This window comes from Leopardus geoffroyi, chromosome E2, assembly GCF_018350155.1.
Source record: "Leopardus geoffroyi isolate Oge1 chromosome E2, O.geoffroyi_Oge1_pat1.0, whole genome shotgun sequence".
Taxonomy (NCBI): domain Eukaryota; kingdom Metazoa; phylum Chordata; class Mammalia; order Carnivora; family Felidae; genus Leopardus; species Leopardus geoffroyi.
In genome coordinates this window covers 41,172,737-41,196,204 of record NC_059335.1, presented here as the reverse complement: position 1 = coordinate 41,196,204, position 23,468 = coordinate 41,172,737, and the positions used below count along the sequence as shown (strand labels likewise).

Sequence of the window (23,468 nt, the reverse complement as noted above, 5' to 3'; positions counted from 1 at the left end):
TCTTGGTAGCTCTTACAGTGCCTAGATGGAGGCATCCCACAGAGTAGGCATTAGTAAATGTTTGAGTGGAAGGGAGGGAAGACCAGAAGAAAGAGAAAGGGAAATTAATGGAGGGAGTAACCTGCATACCTTAATCCTAATAGTTGCACAGATATGACTGGGAAGCCCTCTCCAATAATCCCATTTCTATTAATATCTGCTACAAAGCCAAGCCAAGGCCTCCCAGAGACGTTTAGTTTTTCAAGGCGCACTGGGCATACCACCCTTACTAGGGTCATCTCAACAGGTGATAAGCTCTTCTTCGCTATACTGACAGAATCTCAGTTCATCAGAAAACACATAACCAGGATCCTGCAATCTGCTCAGAGCAGAGCCAGCATTAGAATTCAAAGCCCTAAAGCTGCAGGACAATGTTTTATCCCACTTTATATATGTGACAGCACATTGATATTATCAGACATTTAGTAGGTGCTCTATAAATAGTGGTTGAATGAGTCTCAGAAGTGAAATTAACTCTTAGGTTGGGGAAAACTATTATGATTAAGTGCTTTACCTGTGAAGAAACCAAAGCTTAAAGAGGTTAAGTATATTCCCCAAGATGTCGGCAAGAGCACAGCCAGCAGGGCTCCCAGTATAGTGTTACATTAGTCTGTCCCAACGTGAACAAGTGAAAGGCATCCTGTCTGCCCTGGATGCTGCACAGATCAGAGAGCAATTGAGTGGAAAAGCAATGTGTCCTTGCTTACACCCTCAAGATCATACAAAATTTGCATATTCATAAAAAAGATTAATTGATAGTCATGCCCAAATAAATATGACTGCGTGATGTCAGAAATGCTCTTCTCCCTTCTTCGACTGATTTTCTGTGTGACTTTGACCATGACACCTGATCTTTGCCCCATCTATAAAATAGGGGCCGGGGGAATCAAGGATCTCTGCAATCTCTTAGCCAACTTTAAAATGTTCTGATTCTACAGCATACCTCCACATCTTTATCTTCTGGCATCACTTCTACCTGAAAGGCTGCAGAGATAGTCATTCTCTACTCAGGACAAATATCTTACCACATTACACAGAGAACAGAGAAGACAGTAGAGTGATGTACTGTGGGTCTTTAAGCTTTATCATAGAACAACCAAAAAGAGGGAGATCTTTTGTAAATCCTGTCAACGTCGTGTCTATACCAAGAAGACCTTCTAAACAGAAGTGTTGTGAATTCCAAGCAAAAGATTCATGATATTGGGGAGGTGGGAGGTGAGGAAAACCCTTCTACTAATCCAAAGTAAAACAAAATGTACTATAATTTGAGTCTGGAGGTTTTTTGTTCTTTTTCTCCCCGGGAGCTATCTGCTCCGGCTTGATGCTATTGTTTTTCCCAAGAGAGAATGCAGCTGTTGCTGTATGTCTGGGGGGAAGATATCCATCACCCAGAACGTATCACAAGCTATTAATAATGTATCATTGCAAATCTACCTTGTCTCAATAAACACCCTGTCTCCAAGTACAGATAAAAGGTCCAGCAGGCAGATGTTGGGATTTATTATCCTCACATTTCCTATTTCCTATTTCTCTAAGGATGGTGTCCAGTATCAGGCTTATCCTGTGGGTAGAGTAGGAAGAGTAAACTAACATTTGCTTAGTGACTTCTGTGTGCCAGATGATTATATGAAATTATATCAATGGCCCTGAGAAGTAGGTTTTGACAACCCCAATTTGCAGGTGAAGAAACTGATGCTCAGAGACGGGAAGTAACTTGTCTAGGAACACTCAGCTTGCAAGTACCAGAGAGGAGAAAAACCATCTCCCAGGTGTCTGGCTACAAAACTCTTTCTCTGTCCTCTGTAGCTCAGGGTTACATCAGCGGCAGTTTTACCTTTCCCACTCTATTTCCATAGTTCTGTATATAATAGGTGCTCAGGCAAGCCTGACCAAATTTTAATTGTTGAGAAGTGAACATGGAATATGTCTTTGAGGACTGCCGTCTGAAAAGGGATTCCTACACATGAGCAGGGATGTGAAACTGCAGCGCACGAAGCCACCTCCCAAAGAGGTGGTTGATTCCTGAGGTTTCCTATTTCTTTGCCTCATTCTTCATGTTGTTTACAGTGTCTGCGATTGAGCTGATAGAAACGCAGCCCTTTTCTATCCCTTCACTACGGAACATTTCAAGTTGCACTTATGCTTATCCATTTCAGTCTTCCCTGCTTGGTTGAGGAGGGGGTGTTACACATGTGCCCTCCACCTCATATTTTAGCATTTCACACAAGTGATGGGAGAAACAGACAGACCAACGCTCTTACCCTCTATTCCCTTGCCCTCTCCACCCACCGCATGCTTAGCTCCTTTTCAAGAGACAGGATGGAGTTGTTTGACATTCAGTTGGCCATGATTCACTGCTGGACAGGGTCACACTGCTCTGAAAAGTAATGAGCATCTATTAGCGCACTGTCCAGAATGAGGCACGAGACCAGCCCACCTCAACCATGCAGTTGGTCTGGAAGAGGATACAACACCCACTCCAGGAGCCCAACTGTTATAGATTCAAAGAGGAAAAAGAAAGACAGCCCTCACTCCAATACGATTTCCTAAGAGGTTCTAAACTGGGAACCACAGAATAATGATATCTGAGCTAAGAATATAATTGATGCTATGTTTCTCCATAATTATTGCTATTGTGTATATACCTCCCTAGGTCCATGAACCCAGAATGGAAGAGGGGACATGGGCACTGAAACCCCATCCAAATTTCCAGCTACTCTCACTAGATTACATTCCCCTTGAAGGAAGGGCAAGTGCTGACAATTGTACCACAGCTATGTTAGTGATTCCAATGGAGTGTGCTGGCAATTTTCATGTTCAAATCTGTCCTTTTAGGTCACATTTGTACAGATGCAAAAAAATGAGGCTTGGAAAGAAGTCAGGTAACTTGCTCAATGTATATAGCTGATAAAAGGCCAAGTTGGGATTTCACCATGATTTAGAGAAAAATAAATGCATTTCTTGGTATGTGTGCCTCAGCTGCAGCTGTTTAGGAAAATGCAGCATATATGCTTAGTCCTCAAGGAATTAAAAAGCCAAACTCAAATTCCCTGGGTATCTACATGCCCTTGAAGGAAAGCACTCATCCATTTCCCTTTGAAGCAGCTTCCAGAGATAGCCAGAGTGTTGTGCAAGGGAGTTCTCGTAAAAATAGGCACCGCTCACTGGGCTCCATTTCTGCAGCCCCAGAAGGATGTAAAACCCCACGTGGTCATAAGAAAACTGAACAATTTTACTGACAAATTAAAGGTTTGGGAAGCAGCAGGAGAAACTGGTCAGCTACAACTTCAGAGAAAAGTGCACTGAACATTTCAAAGCCTTCACTTCAATTATGGAGGGAGCCGCGGAGGTCTGGGAAGTGGTCCCCAATGGGTGTGCACCCAGCATTAAATATGTGTTCTTGCACTCAGCAGGGCTTGAGCTCTTTTAAGGAGGGACTGGATAGTAGGAGAGGGAGGGGTGGAAAAGAGTGAGAGTGAGAGAGAGCAGAGGTGGGAGGGGTTCTGAAACATCTGCCAAGGAGAAGTCTTGCTCTGGTCATCAAATGGTACAGCAAACGAATGGGATTTTACAGATGCTGCTTACAAAGGGAGGACCACAGTGAGCGAGGAACTGGTCTGAGCTCCTCGTTCCTTGTCAATAAAGACTGGCATTGGCCGAAAAAAATGAATAAGCAAGAAATATCGGTGAAACATGTCCACATAATTTTAACGCACATTTTATATGTATAATATATAATGCATAGGATCATCACTGTTTCTATTCTTGTATCCATATTTTATGGAAAACAGACTAAAGTTCATAAAGTTTAAACAAGGTAATTCATAAATGGCAGACCAATCGCCATCTTTTCCTTAGTCTTTTGAACCATTTAGGAGCCGCCAAGATGCATTTTTCTCCAGGAAGTCCTCCTTATTGCTTCAGGTGTGGGTTAAGTGCCACCATAGCTGTGTTTCTACTCTATCCCAGTACCTGCCACTTGTATTCTAAGGGTCTTGAGATCTCTGTCTCCTCCACTAGACCTTAGGCTCCCTAAACTAGTCAGCTGCCAGGTTTATTTATTGTGTCACCCCTAGCCCCCAGCACAGTCCATGTGCAGTATGAAGGTGAGGTTTTAAATGAACCATCTTGGATCTCTCTTACTCTCCTTCTTACCCAAGGTCCACACTCTGGGTTTTTATGTCTATCCTCTTCCTCTTCATCCTCCTTCCTCTCTATTACCCCATAAAACCCTGTCAGCTGCAAGTCAAGAAAATTACTCAGTACATGACTTCGCTACAAGGCAAAAATAATAGAAGAGAGCGCCATTCATTTTCCATCCCAGTGATGTCTGCCTTTGAGTAATAGAAATAACTGTCGTTTACTGAGATGCAAATGATAACAGCAGGGTTGACCATAACAGCTGATTTTCCCTGAGAATTTAGCCTGCCCCTTTCCTTTTGCAAGTACTTCCTCATTTAATTCTTCCAATGGTCATGAAACCCTACGAAGTATCATCATCCGCTTTCATAAGCAAGGCTCATAGATGCTAAATCCTTAACCAAGAACACACGACAATAATTTGAAAGTACTTCTATCTAATTCGGAAGTCAATAAGGTTTCTCTTACATCAGCTGCCTTTCTAATATGAATAACTGCAATGGTCATGCACTGAGCATCTCCTGTGTGCTTTATACTTCATGTATATAAGTCATGTAATGAGTTAATGCACCCAGAAATCAAGTTAGTACCTCTTTATGGATTGATATACGAGGAACTTATGGAGCTAAGATGATTTGGAGAGGTTAAGGCAAGCAGCTATACCTAACGACCTCTTGAGTAACACACAGTATTCTGAAGATTTATGAGCAAAACATCAAGGAAACTTACAAGTCTTTAAGCACAATTTTATTATATAATGAAGGCAGGGACTCCTCCATCTTTGCCTAAGGGTTGTCTCCGTGGGGCTCCACAATGTGGCAACTCAGGCATATGGCCCCCTTCCAAAGGAAGGCCCTGCTCCTTGCGGCTGACAGGCCATGTCTCAACACAATCTCTTTAGATTCACGATGGAATGGCAATTATTTAAAATTGGCTCAGGTCTGCATACTCCACTGGATTCCTTTTTATCCCACTTTAAGTGTTTCCCTTGGGACCGCTTAAACAGCTCTATCTTTTTAATGACAAACTATCCATCGACAGGACTGGAAATGAAATCAAGCTTTTGTTTAGCAACCAGTCTGTTTATTTATTTTCCAAGTTCATGAGTTTATATGTATGCTGCTCTTAATGGGCAGTGCATAAAAATGCCTCTTTTTATTTTCTTTTCATTTGCATTGTTGCTGATAATGGCTATTATCAAGCCATTAGAGGCAGAAAAGTACCGTTTTGCCTTCCGAGATGGGTTGCATTTGTGTATGTGTGTTCTATGCAGATTGGCCAATATGTTAAACTTTCTTTTTTACTTCTTTCTCCGATACAGATAGCTTAATGTCAGCCACATGATTTTTATCACTTATGCATGGAATTATATACATATATATTTATGTATATAATTATACACATATGTACGTGTGTACATATATGTGTATGTAGATGCACGCACACATATTCACATACACATATAAACACTCACACACATGTGTATATACACAAACATTCATACACACACACAAAAAATCTGCTTTGTCTTTTTTTTTAATTTAAGTTCAACTTAGTTAAGATATAGTGTAGTATTCGTTTCAGGAGAAAATCTGCTTTTTCAATGAAAATGAAAAGTCTGTGCCAGGGATGTGAAATGCATTCTACACCACATCAAAATCTGAAGCATTGTTATGTAAATCTATGACACCACGGTCTTGTTTTAAATAAAAGGCATGATGGACTGAGTCTCTCCCATAGGTAGCCCATTTAAGCTTTCATGGTTAACTAAAATCATTGTTGAGTTGAATCTGAGAGGCACAGTCATATGGATAAAAACTAAGGAAAGTCATTCTTTATTCAGATGTTTCCAAATGTCTACTTAATGTAAAAACACAAAACAGTCAAATTTGGGAACTTATGTTTCAAAAGATTTCATCGATTCTTGAAAGTGGCATTTGTTTAGATTATTTTATGGGAGGGTCAGAAGAAGACATTCACTTTTGTTTTTGATAGCATTTTAGGTGAGATGGGTAAAATGAAGTTAACTAGCATTCATTGGATATTATCATGTCCTAGGTCTTTTATAAATATTATTTGACATTGTCCTCTATGAAGAAGGTCATGCTTTAAAATATACATCACTTCTATGAAGTAGTATTTTCACTTTATGTGTTGGTGGAGCTGAGAATCAAATGTGACTGTTGCCAACTAGCAAAGCTCAGATGGACAAGGCCCCAAACATGAAGGAAGGCCCAGCTGTCTGGTAGATTACGAAAGCTAAGCTCAGGGGCACCCACGTGGCTCGGTCAGTTGGGCGTCTGACTTCGGCTCAGGTCATGATCTCATGGTTTGTGAGTCTGAGCCCCAGGTCAGGCTCTGTGCTGACAGCTTGGAGCCTGGAGTCTGCTTCAGATTCTGTGTCTCCATCTCTCTGCTCCTTCCCCGCTCGCACTGTGTCTCTCTCTTTCTCAAAAATAAATAAGCATTAAAAAATTGTTTTAAAAAAATGCTAAGTTCAGTCTTGCCCTGGAATCAAGGCCTGAGTAACAAACTATATTAGAACAGTGGTTGTCAGCTGGAGCATTTTGCCCTCCCAGGGGACACTCGGCCATGTCTAGAGACATTTCGGGTTGTCACACTGGAGGTGGGGTGCTACTGGCATATAGCAGGTAGAGGCCAGGGATGCTATAAGCGAGCCCTCCCCAACAAAAAAGCATCTGGCTTTTTTGTCAACAGTGCTGAGGCTGAGAAAGCCCTCCTCCATCTAAGACCCTGATGTTCCTCTATATTTTATCACTCCTGTCATTTTATATATATCAGCATTCTAACCACGATCTGGGAGACAAATGTAATGTTAGCATGTGCATTGGAAAGAAGCATAGGGTAGGGGGACCAAATGCAAACCCTGACTCTGCTACCTACAGCTTGTACCTCATGGGGGAATGACTTACCCTCTTGATGACCGAGTTTCCTCATACGCGAATTAGGGAAATACTAGCACAAACCTCATGCATGGGGTTCTTCAAAGGATTAAGTGAGAGAATTTGCATGAAGAGTTTAGTGACACAGTTTAGTGAAGGGTAAATGTTCAACCACTTCGCTGTTATTCTTATTTTCACTGCTGTTATTATTACTTCATGACTTATTTCCATTTTCTGGAAAGCACTCAGTTTTTAATACTACCTTCATTTTTTAAAGAAAGCTTTTATCTCAAGGTTAGGTAGACCTGCTTTCACTCACGTTTGATTGCAGACTGCAGCAGAATCAGAATAAGGAGAGGGCCAAGCTGCAGGAGGAAGCTGTGGGCTATTTTTGGAAGAAATGCTCTTCTATGCACAACTCCACAAACCCTTTCAATATGGTATCTTCAGTATCTTCCTGAGAGAACCCAAAGCTCCTGGAGAGTCCTGGTCCTCTCTACATAGTAGAGCAGCATCTCTACAGCTAGGATGCATCTAGCATGTAGGATTGGGCTTTGCCTTCTTCCCACAGCCGTCATTACCCAGCTAAGGAGAGAATCAGGCAGTCTGAGGGAGCTCACTGCAAACCTCTTGGGTGACTTAAAATCACTGTCATCAAGCATGAGGAAGACTGGGCTAGCGGGAGGAAATGGGTGAGGGTGGAAGAAGGGAGACAGAAAGCATGAACTAGGTATTGGAGAACTCAGGGTTCAAGGAATTTGCTCAAGGCCACACTGCAAATATATGGAGAAACCAAAATTAAAAGCCCAGAAATCCTTTCTCTCAAGCCTTCTGCTATTTTCCTCTGACTAAAAGGAGTTCCCTGATTAGAGAAGCTATCAACAGGATCCTGAATCCAGGTACTTACAAGAAAGGCAGATAGAGGCAATCTTGTTATTGATAAAACATTGTAAAGAATGAAATGGAATGTGTTGTTTACTGCCTAGTACAGAAAACAGAGAAATAAGAAATATCCATCAAACTCTCCCACATAGAAAATAAACTTTCCGTTGAAAGATAAGAGGAAACTCCTGTGTTAGATGTCAAATCCTTCTGTTAGTTGTTTTCTGCCTGTGGGTGATTGGGCAGCAATACCCCTGGGTAGATGTGGCTTGTAGCTTCGTTTGCCATTTGGGAGATGCCATTCCATCATTTGGGGCTTCATAAATGACTGGAAAATTCCGTGGGCAAACTGCCATTCTAACTAGTGTGCATCAGTCCCCAAAAGGAAGAGTTATTATAGAACTCAGAAGCATATTTGAAGTTTGCCAGTGACATTCATGGAAATCGTGCAGTTTACCATCACCATCACCACCACCATTGCCACTACCACCACTGCCATCACCCCAAATCATTATCCTTGTCTTCATCACCAACACCACTACCACCACCACCACCATCATCAACATTATCACCATCATCATAACCCATCACCACCCATCATCTTCATCACCACCATCATGATCATGATCACGACCACCACCACTGCCATCATTATTGCTACGCATCAGGAACTGGGTTTGCATTAAATATTTCATTCAGCACTCACAGCATGAGGTAGGTGGTCTTAGTCATTAACATTCCTTTCTTTATAGTTGTGGCAATTCAGACTCAAATGGGTGAAATAGTTTATCAGGGATCATACATGGCAGGACATTCCCCAGTACACAGCTGCTTGTTAACACTGTGCCCCTTCTTCTGGGACTGATGCAAAGGTTCTGTCCTTCATTTAAACTACCCCAAATCCTCACTATTGGTGTATCTCTTATGACAGCGTATTCTGAGTTTCATTATGCTTATTAGTATACAGCTAATAAGACATCCCAACTAGCTAAGAAATGAGAGGGTAGAGTCTATTATTTCCCAGCACTTGGTCAGCACTAATACATTGCAATACTTAAATGGTTGCAATACTGGTGGCCTTTGGATAAATTTTACAAGATTCTGAATCTTTTCCTGGACCCAAATCAAATCACTAAAATATACATTTATCTGTCTGGTAAGGTAGTAGCTGAAACACTCCCAGCTTGAAAAACACAAGGTGAAAAACATGTGTTTTACTCCAAGACTGACCAAGTTAGATGTTTTGTGTTAAAAAAAAAAAAAAAAAAAAAAAAAAAAAAAAAAAAAAAACAGACAAAAAATCTTTTCCACTAGGGATAGAACTCTTGATTTAGACTCTGTAGGAGCCTTGGGCTCAGGGCCACGCCACTCTGTTCTACCTCACTATGAACTATCAGTCCCTTGCAAGGTTAGAGCCCTCACCAGGTCATGGTTAACTCACTTGTTTACTAGGCAGTGAGCTCCTGAACAGCAAAGACATTTACTCACTTTTTTCTTATTCCCTATTTTAGCACAAAGCCTACCACACAATGGATGTTGGATGAATTTTTGGAGGAATGAATGAATTTGTTCTTTTTTAAAAATTTGTTCTTTATTTATTAATTTTCTCAACTGTGAAATGCAAGGAAGTATGTGAGGTGAGCCCCAGGGAACAGCTCCAGATCTCACATGATAAAAGGGTATGAGAATCCATTGTTATTAGGTCTGATTCAGAGCAGTGATGGCTGAGGTGATTTTTGCTCCTATGAAATTTTGGAGAAGATTAAAAAAAAAAGCTTAATCGGCTGGCTGAGCCATTAATTTGGCATTATCTTCATCTTTTCAAATGAGAGGCACAACTACTGCTTAGGAATGAACCCAGAGGATGCTCTAGTTTCTTTGTCCCTTTTCTTCAATTCAAATATTACAGAGCAAGGTCAACTACACTAATCACAACTTCAATCCCCACCCTTCCACCCCCATAGCATTGTGAAGAAGGAGAAGTAGTGGAGACTGGAGGGGGGAGGAGGAGGGGGAAAAATGATGATGATGAGCCTCCACAGGTATGAGTGTGAGTGCTGGCAAGACAAAGCAGGGAAAGACTGCAATTGAAGACACCCTTGCCCTCCACCTGAGGTACAAACAAGGTGGAGAGCCAGTTTCCATCAGGTCCCAGACAGGTTCCATCAGGTCAGCTAATTCAACTGGCCACTCAGGCTATACCCAGATGTGGGCCTCTCAAATCAGATTTTCACCAGCTTTAGGGAGGAAAGGCTCAGCCACACACAGAATATGAGATCAGTAGACAAGGGAAATTTGCAGCTTCTCAAACGCCTTCGACAAACACAGACCCAAAAAATCCAGCACACATTTTCTCCACACTCCGTACCTTGAAAGGACATGAGGGATGATGGTATGGTACAATTAGGGCTACATTCTTGGGGAGAAATTTTTTAACGGTTTATGGCAAAAACCAGAGGACTGCACTTTCCCTTGTCTACAAAGAGAGTCCAAGAGCTAGCTCGGAGATTTATAGACTCTGGAGACATACCATGGTCACTTTTTCCCTGACCACTGCGGTGCTTCATAAGGGGTCTCCCAACACTCATTCTTATCTCCTTCCAACTCATTCCCCTCACACCAAGGAGAGAAATTCAAGACTGACTATATTATTCTCAAGCTGAAACACTCCAGTGCCTTTATAGTGTTTGCCTTTATAGTGTTTTTATTTATTTATTTTAAACTTTTATTTATTGGGGGGGGGGATTGCAGGGGGAGAGAGAGACTCCCAAGCAGGCTCCGTGCACTGTCAGTACAGAGCCAAGCACAGAGCTTGAACTCACAAACCCTGGGATCATGATCTGAGCTGAAACCAAGAGTTGGACCCTTAACCAGCTGAGCCACCCAGGCACCCCTATAGTTTTTTAGAGTAAATAACAGAATATCAACAATCGTAGCAGGGTCCTGCATGACCTGGCCACTGTCCATGTCTCCAGAGTGCCCACACAACTGTTCCTTTTGATCTCTGGGTTCCAGTTACATCAGCTCCTCTTTACTTTCTCAGGCACTTCATGGAACCCTATCTTTTCATCTACTTACTTTTGACACAAATATCATCTGTCCTTTAGACTCAGATCTGTCTTCACTCCTCCAGGGACATTTGCTCTGAAGAACCAGTCCCAGTCAAGGCTGTCTCTCTATTATACACCCTCAAAGCTCCCTGAGCTTTTCTTTCATATCACTGAAACTCAGATGAGTAAGTTGTAAGTCTATACATGCTTTTGCAACCTCTACCTCAGTCACATTGCTTGCAACATGGTAAGTATTCAATAACTATTTGTTCGATAAAAGTTGTGAAATGGAATGTTATCTCAAAAAAAAAAAGAAAAAGAAAAAGAAAAGAGAAAGAAAATAGAATCAGGGATACCAGTGAGGCTAGTTGGAGAACTGCCATGTTAATGGTCCCAATATCTCAACTAAGAGTCAAATAAATTGATCTATATTTCTGAGAATCAAATAAATTGATGTATATGTGTGCCTACACCTTCCTAATTCTGCCTTAGTAGCTTAGTATAATATATCCAGAGGCACCACGAACATGTTTTTAATTCTGACTTGAATACACAGGAAAAAAGCCCTATCAGGAGATAGGGATTTTAAATTCTGGCTCCAAATTGACTAGTTGTATGATCTCTGTTTATTACATTATTGCTCTGAGTTGCTAACTCTCATTTATAAACGATGACATTCCTCTCTCAATGACTTGAATAAGTCCTATTGTGTGCAAAGCTAAGGTAGATATCTAGCGAAAATATAAGGCTCCAACTCAGCACTTGGGAACCTTCCAGTTTAACAGGAAATAGGCATATGAATAAATCTTCACAGTAATAAGGTAAGTGCCATTTTCAAGGTTTGGATAAAGGATTTGGGGAGCAACCGAAAGAAGCGACTTCAGGGTACTGTTTGGAGGAGTCAAAGATAGCTCTACTGACAGGGATGCTTTGAGAACTGAGTTAAAGGATGAACTCACCTACCATAGACAGAACAACAGACACCAGCTCTGGGGCCAGAAAACACTTAGTGGAAATGATACTCCACTTCTCATTCACGGACAGCAGATTTCCACTTAACTCTCTAGGACCACCTTCCTCATCCATAAAATGGAACTTAATAGCCCCTCCTTTGCCATGTTAGGGTGGGATTGGCAAATAAATACTACACACAAAGTACTTCTTGTCAAAAGATCTGACTCACAGGTGCTCAATAAATTGTATCTGGATGTAACCATTCTTCCTGTGCTCCATTTCAGTGACTGGCAGGTCAGAGAGCATGCTTTTAACGGATTCATATTTCTGAGGGGAATGGTTTGCATAACTACACTAAGGGGCAAGGTGAGACAGCTGAGTGTTGTCTCTTTGATGTGTTTGTCCCAAGGCAATCCTCACAGGCTCCCGCAATATCAGTTTCCTTGTAATATCAGGAAATTACAGAATGCCATGGGGGGTTTGCAGGGGAAAACAGCAATGGTGAACCTGGGAGAGATTAGATGCATGCAGATTCCTGCTAGGTCTCACACTGGGGCCTAGCAGAGGCAGTGTGGCAGGCCTTGTTTATTACCTCTAATAGCTTGAATGGACCACCTTGACCCTTTGGGGAAAATGGAGAAGGGCTGAATGGCATGGAGAACCGTGTGTTTTCACGCAGAAAGAGAGAGAATCCAGCAGAGGTGACAAGAGTGTAACTATCAGGGGTCCAAGTAAATTTGTAAATTTCTAGGTTCAGGTTTCTGAGTAACCTGAAAGAGGGACACTTGGGCTCTAGATGCTTCTATATTGAGAACAATCAGGCCTCAACAATCTATCAATTTTCACTCATCATCCCAGACATCTCCCCCTCTAGAATGCTTTCTCTGATCCCTTAGGTCAGCTCTTTCCCTACCCCTGCTGACCCAGTACTGATTCTGTGTCCTTTGCAGCCATCACATTGAATGAGATGAATTTAGAGAGGACCTCCGTCTTCGTCTCTCATGGCCTCTCCAAATCTGCCCGCCAAGTGCAATCTCTTTCTCTGCCACTGGATAAATACAGCAGGAGCACCCAAACCTTTTTTGTCAGTCTTAGGTCATGCAAACAGTTCTCAGGTCAATTGGATTCCCCAAAAAGCATTCTCCAGCAATGCAATTATAATATCCAGCACCATGGAATAATCAAATGTCAACTGTGTTTTAAAGTTGGGATTTCTCCTCCCTCCCCAGCCAGGCCCTAGTGCAGACATAAGAACTGCACTTTCAGAAGGAGCACAGGTGCCCAGTTTCTTCTTTCTCTTCTTCCTCAGGGATTGGACTCTTAATTATCCATCGAAGTTCCTGAGCCTTACTACGGTGGAAGGATGGAAAGGGGCGTAGCATAGTTGTTATCTGGTTGGTGGTCTTGTACTTGTGTGGCATGCCTGAGGTGTCCTATTTACATTTTATTAATGTTTATTTATTTTTGACAGAGAAAGGGAGAGTGCGAGTGGGGGAGGGGCAGAGATAGAGGAAGACAGAGGATCAAAAGCGGGCTCTGTGCTGACAGCACAGAGCCTGATGTGGGGTGTGAACTCACGAACTGTGAGATCGTGACCTGAGCAGAAGTTGGACACCTGACAGAACCACCCAGGTGCCCCTGTGATTATCCTATTTAAAACAGACTCTCCAGAAGCATTTTTTGGATTCTTGAAAGACCCACAGCCTCCATTAGCGGTCTTCTCTCACCCACCTTCCCTTGCCATGGCTAATCCATCTCTGTTTTGGATGGTCTCAGACTCATCTTCAGTCCCTAGGCACCCAGGCTCTCTGCTGGGATCTGTTCAACCCTACGGGCAATCCCGTTTGCAAGCAACCTAAGAAGATCCCAGGCCAGATCTCTCTCCCTTTGTGTGTTCACATGAGGGGGACATAGGACAGCTTTTGTAGATCATGGTAAATGCTCATACAGCATTTGTGAGGTCAGCTTCAAGAGTGCAGGCCACTCAACACATGGTTCGATACACCTCAACACATCTTCGTTCCACTAGTGAGCACTTCTTTATTATTACTGTTGTTGCTGTTGTTTTCAAGTCAGGTGTCAAACACCAGGCTGGCATGCCATCAGAATTTCAAGAGACAGGGGTGCCTGGTTGGCTCAGTCGGTTGAGCACCTGGCTCTTGATATTGGCTCAAGTCGTGATCCTAGGGTCGTGGGATTAAGCCCTGAGATGGGCTCTGAGCTGGGTGTGGCCCTGCTTAAAATTCTCTCTTTCCCTCACTGCCCCTTTCCCTAGCTCGTGCTCTCTCTCAAAAAAAAAAAAAAAAAAAAAAAAAAGAATCAAGAGACAGAATATTAAAATGTCAGGGTGGTCCTGCCGAGGCCTACCACTGTCAAATCCCCCTAGTGTGGAGATGTGAAGGAAGGAAATACCCTTCTCCCCTTTTCACTGAGGAAAGCCAGGGAGACTCACAGTAAACCAACAGCTCTCTGCAAGAGCTGCCTCCTTTCATTTCTCATCACTTTCACTATAATTGAACCATTTAAAAACTATCATCCCAATTTGCCAATTCTAAGAGGTCTCTTGTCTTGAGATTTCAGCTGAAGTTCCTATTTTGACATTCCATGTTACCATAATCATCAATTATTCGGAATAGCTCCGTGCCAATGGGGACTATTTTAAGGGACTGCCGCATATGGACTTGCACTTCGTACACCGCTTTCTTATTTCTCAAACTGGAGAATACAAGACTTAATTCCCTTCACTGGTAATCATACTGAAAGAAAAAAAAATCAGGAGAGTGGGGTTCTAAATGAATAAAACTCTGGAAAGAGGTTTGAGAAATACTTCTAGAAATTTGTTAAATATACATTACAAAGTATTCTAATTATTCTGTAATTGGCCAAGGCTATGGTAGTCAAGCATGTTCCGTCCAATCAAAGGGAAATAGATATTTGCCTGATGGACCAGACACACTCTTTAATCCTTTTAACAAGCATGCCATTATCAACAAAGCAACATAAATTTAAAAGCATCTCAGTAACATCGTATGGAAGGGATTATAAATGGAGAATAAATGTCAGTTAAATACCCAGAATGGGAAAATATCATTAATGCCACCTATATTTACTTTTCTGCCTTAAGTATGAGATTTTACACAAGAAAACACTATAAATTAATCTATTAGTATATTCCTCAAGCATGAATCATGGAGGGTTTCAAGGACATGGCATTCGTTCTTGGGAACATAATTTTAGTGTTCTCTGTCTTTCTAACTAAACTGGGCACTGTTATCTGTGTTTCGCAGTGCCAGGAAAACTATGATAAAAAGTTGTCAAAGAAGTGGATAAATTAAAGAATGGATGGGTGACTGGATCTCTGTCTATGCTGGGCATGGAGTGATGTATACAAAAAGACCATGAATTGAAGAACCTTGGGTCTAAAGGAAAAGAGAAGGCAGCTTTTAAAAATGAGGCAAAGACAAGGTAGGCAAAGGTGAGGCCTCCCCGGAAAGAGCTTGCAGGTTTGTGAAGCCTTCTCATTTCTCCTGGCTTTGGTTCTCAGGGTTCAATCCTGGCTCTCAATCTAGGGCTCTGGTACAGAGGGAGCCCTGACGATGATTCCTGCACTTGGCTGATGAGGGACTGAATCATTCCTATAAGGTCTCCTCCGGGGATGTTGAAGGGATGATGGGAGAGGAGTGGTGTACTCTCCATCTGGCAGCTCATGGGAGAAGGAGAAATATGGACAATGGAACAGGCGCTTCAAACACCAAGACAGATGAAAATTAATCAACCATCCATTCATCCAATAAACATTAGTTGAACATCTACTATATGCCAAACTTGGTTCCAGATTCTAGGGGTACAGAGTGAAGAAAGGCAGACACAGCCCTTGCAATTAGCAATTTTTGATCTAGTGGAGGAAACAGGCACTAAATGAACTAAATGTAAAATTGCAACTAAGACAAATACCCTAAAATTAATTTTTAAACTATTAAGAGGATGAGTGGCTCTAAATTAGCCAGAGGAGACAGCAGTGGAAGGAGGTAAATTTTCTGATCCCAAACTTTGAACTATTTCTAGGGCATAGTTTGGCAAAATTGATAGTCCACTGCATGGTCTCCATTTTCTTTATATTTTTCCCTTTATATCATTGTATCCCCATTCACCTGATCTGGTCTTCTGGTTCTGAGTAATTTTTTGTTTGTTTGTTTGTTTGTTTTTGGTTTGTTTGCTTGTTTTTACCATTTGTGCCAAACATTGTTGATGGTTGATCTCATTTCATAGAAATGCCATGAGGTAGAGATTAGAAAGCACAGTGGACTTGGGCCTTTGTTTGAATCCTAGCTCTGTCTCTTATCTTCTGTGTGCTTTTGGGGAAACTGCTAAACCTCTCTGCATCCATCTCCTTATTTAGAATTACTTTTTTAATAAAAGAATTTGATTGTGTAAGCCACATAAAAGCAACTTCAAATAGAATTCTGAAAAATAGCAAGGGAATGCACAATCTCATCTCTCTCACGAATCCATTGTTATTCTTACTTCTTTGCTTCTCATCTTCACAGATGTGGAACACCCTTGCATAGATATCTGGAGTATAATCTCAACATACTAGGCATTAGTCCGTGTGACCTTTGAGCCTTTCCAAAATTCTCATTTTGGTACAGGAAAAACAATTCCAGAATCCACATGTGCGTCCCTGGAATGCTGAGACACTGAATTACCTAGGACATGTCCTTAGAAAGCCCAGATGGTGACCAGGGCTCTGCCCGGATGCCTGAGGTGCATAAAAGGGGAAGGCACCCTAAGGGAGGTCTCAGTTCTACAGGAAGGACACAGACACAGACAAAAGGGCACAAATGGGGTCTGTGATTTCAGCTCTAAATTGATCCTGATTATGCATTTGCTTTCTGAAGTAGGGAGAGGGAGGGCTTGCCTTTTATAAGGAAGAGGTAGGGGGAAGCAAGCAAAAGCCCAAGAGAGACAGACATAGGTGGGGAAAGGCAGAGCCACACAGCACTATCAGGAAATGGGGAAAGACAGCTTCAGGGCTGGAGGTGAGTGTGACAAGCAGGATCTGCAGAGCTGGCCTGAATCCTTGGGATAACTGGGGTCTCACTGGCCTATTTCGGGTCTTTCTCCAGTTGAGAACTATTTTATTCATTGACAGTAAATCCCATAATTAGCTTCTGAGGCTTAATAATAATACAACTAGTATATGTGTTTACTGGCATATAATATGAAAATTGGAAATCAGAGTTTAAATTGAACTTTACCTTTGAAAAAATAGCAATCATTTCCTACTTGAAAAGTAATACATTATTACCAGGAACAACGTGAAGAAGTCATAAACACATTAACAGAAAAATGAATTACATATATACTATGTATACATATATAAGAAATTTACAATATTTATCATGTGATGGGGTACTGACAATTTTACTTCTATGTTTTTATATTTTTGATATTATTATTATATATAGATATGATTTTATTTGCAAACTTGGGAAATGTCATATATATATAGTTTATTTCTTCTTTTTCCAGTTGACATTATACTGAGAGCATTTTCCTCTGACATTAACCATTCTTAGAGCATAATATCTTTAATTGATGAATTTAGATGTATTATTCTTTATTGAAATATTTTTCCCTGTTGTCAAGGATTTAGATTATTACCAACAATTCTTTACTATCAGCAACACCGTGTTGAACAGTCTTGTGCATGTGACTTCCTGCAATTCATTCTTTGGATAAATTCCAAACAGATTAGTCAATCAAAAAGTATGGATATTTCAAGGCTCTTGATACTTAATGTTAAATTATTTTTTGCAAAAATTTAAATTTCTGTCAGAAACATATGAGTATCATCTCATGGGACCCTTGCCTATCCTGGGTGTGTGTGTGTGTGTGTGTGTGTGTGTGTGCGCGCGCGCACATGCACATGTCCGTAGAACGTTACTAATTTGGTTCTTCCACTAATATATCTTATCAGTGGGCTAATTCCCATTGTTCTTACATATTCTTACCACTTGCACTGTTTCTTTTTGTTTTGTGAATTTCCTGTTCATACTCCATGTTTGTTTGTGGAATACCTTCATTCACTTTCTTTTTCTGCCCATATCATTTTTATTCTATCTGCTTTCAAAAGGATTGTAAGTAACTTACAGCAAAAGACAAAGGTGCAATCAAAACATGAAAATCAAGCCAAACAAATCATGCTTCACACATGTCAGAGGAATATCACAGTTTAATAAGCACTGTCACCTGCATCCTCCTTTTGAAACTTCACCAGCTATCTGCAAAGTCTGCTAAGTACAACCCTCCTTACATAGATGTAGAAACTGAGGCTCCAAGAGAGGGGCTGGTGCTGGGACTAGAGAGTTGTCGGCTAGCAGCAACAGAGTTGTCGCTGTAGTGTACTTAATCTCAAACTTCACTGCCAGTTCATTCATTCAGTAAATATTTACTGAGGACCTGTTACATGCCAAGCACTGTTCCTGGCACTGGGGATACAGCAGGACACAATAGAGAGAAGGTATTGCCTTACATTTTAGAGGGGGCAGAGGACAGGCAACAAGGAAAGATGTGTGTTGTGTTAAGAGGATAAGGGCTAGGAAGAGAAATAAAGGAGGGGGTTTCAGAGTAAGGGTTTCCGAGTGGGGGACACAGGCATTATTGCTTATTATGTGATCCATCTCTCCCTCCAGTATGTGCAAGATCGCTAAGTGTTAACATTCTCCTGTGCAACTAGGCTAGTGCTCTTTAAATGAAGACAGGGAGAGAGAGCTCAGGGGCTGCCGACCACCGCCACACCTCACCTCTCCCACGGTGTCATGCAGCCAAAATGCATTCAGAAGTCAGAAGTGAAATTGTGCAAATCCATTATTAACACTGTCTTCAAGGTTACCTCCTGTTGAACTGAATAGACACCCATAGTTAGGCACGGAACTTTGGGGAGGAGTTGTAAATGACCGCAGCTGCTTCTGCAGGAAACCCAAAGGGGGCACAGCAGGGAAAGAGGTGGTGGCAGAAAAGCCACTGCCCTCTTGGAGGTTTCAATGTCATTTCTTGGGCACAACAAATAACTTTCCTGCTCTTCCATATGAAGCAACGGTTCCTCTGTTCAACTTTTTTCCTTGATTGTGTAACTCTGATTACAAACACGGCCAACAGAATCCCAAGGCATTACTGCAAAGCTAAGGAGCCTCTGAAGGGCCAGGGAGTCAGCTCCACAAAAATCCCAATTCCTAGCATGAAACTGGAGAATGAAAGCCAGAAGCGCAAGAAAAGAAATGGGAATTCATGTCACATAGCTGTGGCTGGAGTCCAGAGCTGTGTCTGGAGCCTGCAAGATCACATTCCGAGATGCTGATTGGTTTCATAATGACAACCCAATCTTGGAGGGCAATGGAGCTAATCTCCATGGTCAAAGATGATGGTAACCCCCAGGAGACCTGAAAGGTTGTCTGGTATTCTCAAAACACACCAAGGAGCCATCTGGTCTTCCCCATGCAGACCACGTAGATAGACAAGACCTTCACTAAACCTCTCTAGGTCCACACAAAACAAGACTTTTCTTTTAATTAAAAAAAAGAAAACTTAGTTGCTTTTTTTAAAATTGTGGTAAAAAAATAACATGAGATCTGCCCTCTTTAGCAAAATTTTATGTGTACAGTACTATTAATTACAAGCACGATTTTGTACAGCAGTATCTCTGGAACTTTTTTCATCTTGCATGACTGAAACTTTATACCCTTTGAACAGCAACTCACTACTTCTTCCTCCCCCTAGCTCCTGGCACGATTCCACTCACATGAAGTATCTGAAGCAGCCAAACTCATAAAAGCAGGAAGTAAATTAATCTCGGTTTTGAAGTTTCCAAGTTTTCTTTGCATGCTCGGATATTTTAAGAGGCAACAAACATAAGTGAGCACATACTGCATGCCAGGCATGGGTCAAAGCACAGCTGAAACACATATTACGTGCTGGGGAGGAGGGAATAGCTTCATTGATGGCATCACAATAGCTGCCACCATCATAATTAGTAGTAAGCTCAAAGGTCTCCCTCAGCACACATACATACATACCTATACCCCAAGATGATAACAAGTCAGGGCCCTGAGTTGGCACACTTCTTTACAAGATGGAAAGACTAAGTGGTGCATGGGCATTGGAACCCTTAGCCCATCTTGTCCCACCCAGTGGCATTGTGTTTGTTAGTGCCCTACAACATGAAACTCTCAAAACTGTATCTAGCTGGGGCCTCTTACACTCAGTTAAGGCTTGCATGCTGGTATATTCACTTTTTCATTCAGTTGGGTATCAAACTACCACGCCAGACATTGTGCTGGGGACACAATGTCAAATAAGTCAGATAGAACCCTTGTCTTGGCTGGTATTATAGTAGTAATTGTAAAACAAGACACATCTTGCTCTCCAGAAATGCATGGTGTTGTGGGAATGGTAAGGGGTAACGTGAATTCTTGCGATTATCTGGGGCCCAGGAAAAGATCTCTGAGTGAGTGATGTTTAACCTGCTACTCCAATGGTGTGTGTGTGTGTGTGTGTGTGTGTGTGTGAGAGAGAGAGAGAGAGAGAGAGAGAGAGAGAGAGAGAGAGACGGAGACAGAAAGAGACAGAGAGAGAGAGAGAGAAAGAGAGACAGAGAGAGCACATGGGCTTGAGTAAAGCCAGAACACAGCCCCTACTTCATTGTAAATTCCCCAGCCAGGGTCCTGCTTAGCTGTTTGCTTAGCATAGGGCAGAACGAGGCCCCTTCATCCAGGTGTCCCTGACCTCACTTCTGCTGTCGAAATCCCACACTTAAAAACATTTGACTGCTCCAGCTAGATTGTTATCTACATCAAAGAGAAGGAAAAGCTGAAAATGGAAACTAGTGAAGTAGAAAGGATGAATGTGGATGTTGAGTGAACGCAGATGGTCAGTGGGGAGTTTCCCTCCAGGACTGTTCTGTTTGTTTGTGAAAAGAGATAGGGGCCGTCCACGACTGCCAGCCCCCTATTCAGCACCAGATGGGGCTTTGTCCAGAAAGCCCATCTCTCTTTGTGTCTTCTGGGCTTTTGCTCCCACCAATTCCACTGTTTTTTGTTTGTTTGTTTGTTTGTTTGTTTGTTTTTTAATATCAAGACACAATACACTATAACATTATGTACCATATTAAAGGTTACATACGTTTTCTGTTTTAACCTTCAAGGCATTTCTTACATTGGAGACATTATCACTGTATTTTATACAAGAAGAAAATCAGAGTTAGGAAAGTGAGCTCCTTGTCCAACATCCCCAGTCATCGAGTATCAGAACTCAGATTCAACTCCATGCTCTCCACTACACTGAAATGCCAAAGTTTACAAAGGAAGATGTGAAGAAATAATCTAGAGATTTACTCTTAACACAGTGATGCATTTCTTTCCAATCTTTTTTTTTCCTTTTTGCATAATTCGTGTTTACATAGTTGATACGTTGTGCATGAGTAGAATTTTACATCTTACTTTTTTCTAAAAAATGTAGTATCATGAACATATTAGCATCATAAACTCCTGGTAACCACTACTATAAATGGTTTTACAGTGTGCATAGTATTGATAAATAGTATGGATATGTATACCATAGTTTATTCACACCAATAAGCTTTGGGTACATGTTTGGGTTATTTCCTTTATTGTTTTTATTGCTTCGGGGGTATAAGTAATGTGGCAATAAGCTTCTTTTTATATACAATATAGTTCACTGATCAGAGTCCTAAAATAGTAACATGTTAAATGCCTTGAAGTGACTTTGAAGCAGGACCTGATCCCTTTCTTTCTTTTTCTTTCTTTCTTTCTTTCTTTCTTTCTTTCTTTCTTTCTTTCAAGTTTATTTTGAAAGACACAGAGATAGCATGATAGGTGGAGGGGCAGACAGAGAGGGAGACAGAGAATCCCAAGAAGGCTCCACACTGTCAGAGCAGAGCCCGACATGGGGTTCAAACCCATGAAAGCATGAGATCGTGACCTGAGCCAAAATCAGGAGTCGATGCTTAACCGACTGAGCCACACAGATGCCCCCGATCCCCTTCTTAGTAAAAGCCACATCTTTAGTAACTGTTTCCTTAAGTGTGAAAAATACTAGTACCTAGCTAATATGTTTTATAATTGCTGGAGGACTAGTGTGCACATGTGTATGTGCATACGTGTGTGTGTGTGTGTGTGTGTGTGTGTGTGTGTGTGCATCTGACACATAATAATATTGGTATTTGCTGTGATGACAATGTTGATCATGGTTTTCTGAGTCAGGTAGCAAGCTCCTCCTGGCTCTCCCTGCCTCCCCACTCTCCATTCCTCTTGTCCTAGTACTTGATAGAAAAGATAGACATTTACAATGAGTAAGCACCTTTTATGCGCAGCCTCTATATCAGACACTGCACCCATCAACTTCTTGACTCCTCACCACTACTTTGCAAGGAAGAGCTTTAGAAGAAAATGGAGCTCAGAATGAAGTGAGTGCCCAAAGATGATACAGCCAGGAAGTATTAAGCTGAATTCAAACACAGGTATCAGAAGCCCACTTTTTTTCCACCACATCATAGCATCCTTCTGAGAGAATCCCCCCAAAACAAACAGCTAATGTGTGTGCTGCATGTAAGAATCTGTAGTGGATGTGATATAAATATATGTTTCACTCTCTTTTTGACAAGTCTGACATAATTCTTTCTGTATGGCTTTTCGTATACATCTTCATCACACGTCAAGGATGTTTCCTCTTAGCACCCTGCATTTCTGGCTTTCCTAGACTTCAGATGTCCCCCACCCCCCCTTCACACTTCACATTTTGCTATGCAGCCTGCTGAGCTTGGCTGTGGTTTATGGGGAGGGAGGTTAAGCCGAGAGGCGCCAGGCACTGCTTCAATTACACTTTGCCTGTTCCAAGGGCTTTAATCATGACCTCTTTCTCAATGGATCCTTTCAGAAAGGCCAGGGGGAGAATAGGCAATTGGAAACCCTGGTAGTAATCAGGGTCCCAGACCTCCAACTCCACTGAGAAACATAGCTGGGGCCTAAGATTCATTAAAGGAGAAAGAAAACTAGGAGAGACTAGCCATTCCTGTAGGTTCCATGTATATTGGGGGCAGGGTAGAGAATGTACAGAGACCATAAACAATAAGAGGAAAGAGGAGGTGACAATAATTAGCTTGTGGTTTTAATTAGGAGGTCTCTTGGGCCAGATGTTCAAAGAAGAATGAAGACCCCTCCTGAGATATGTAATGAAACTTAGACCCCTATGGCTGGGGAAGGGGGTGGGGATGCTGGGAATGGATGTATTATAGGCTTTTAAGCCTTTAGCCTCAGGCTTCCAGTGATGGGGAAATGGAAGGAAAGGGGATGTGTGATTTTGGTGGAGGCCACTCTCTAACCCCCAGGCTCAGGCATTTGTATTCCCTCCGGAGCAGCCCATTCAGCAGAATACATCTGTTTCTGATTAACAGAGAAGGAGGACAGCCAGGCAACCTGACTCC

General features: G+C 41.8%; 1 long non-coding RNA gene across 1 annotated transcript in view; it reads right to left on the bottom strand.

The window, feature by feature from the left end:
• Window positions 1–2,294: 2,294 nt before the first annotated feature.
• Window positions 2,295–23,468, bottom strand: part of LOC123579256 — a 158,534-nt gene continuing 137,360 nt past the window's right edge. Inside the window, exon 3 of the long non-coding RNA XR_006702701.1 lies at window positions 2,295–2,416. This is a non-coding gene — a long non-coding RNA (uncharacterized LOC123579256). The remainder of the gene's footprint in view (window positions 2,417–23,468) is intronic.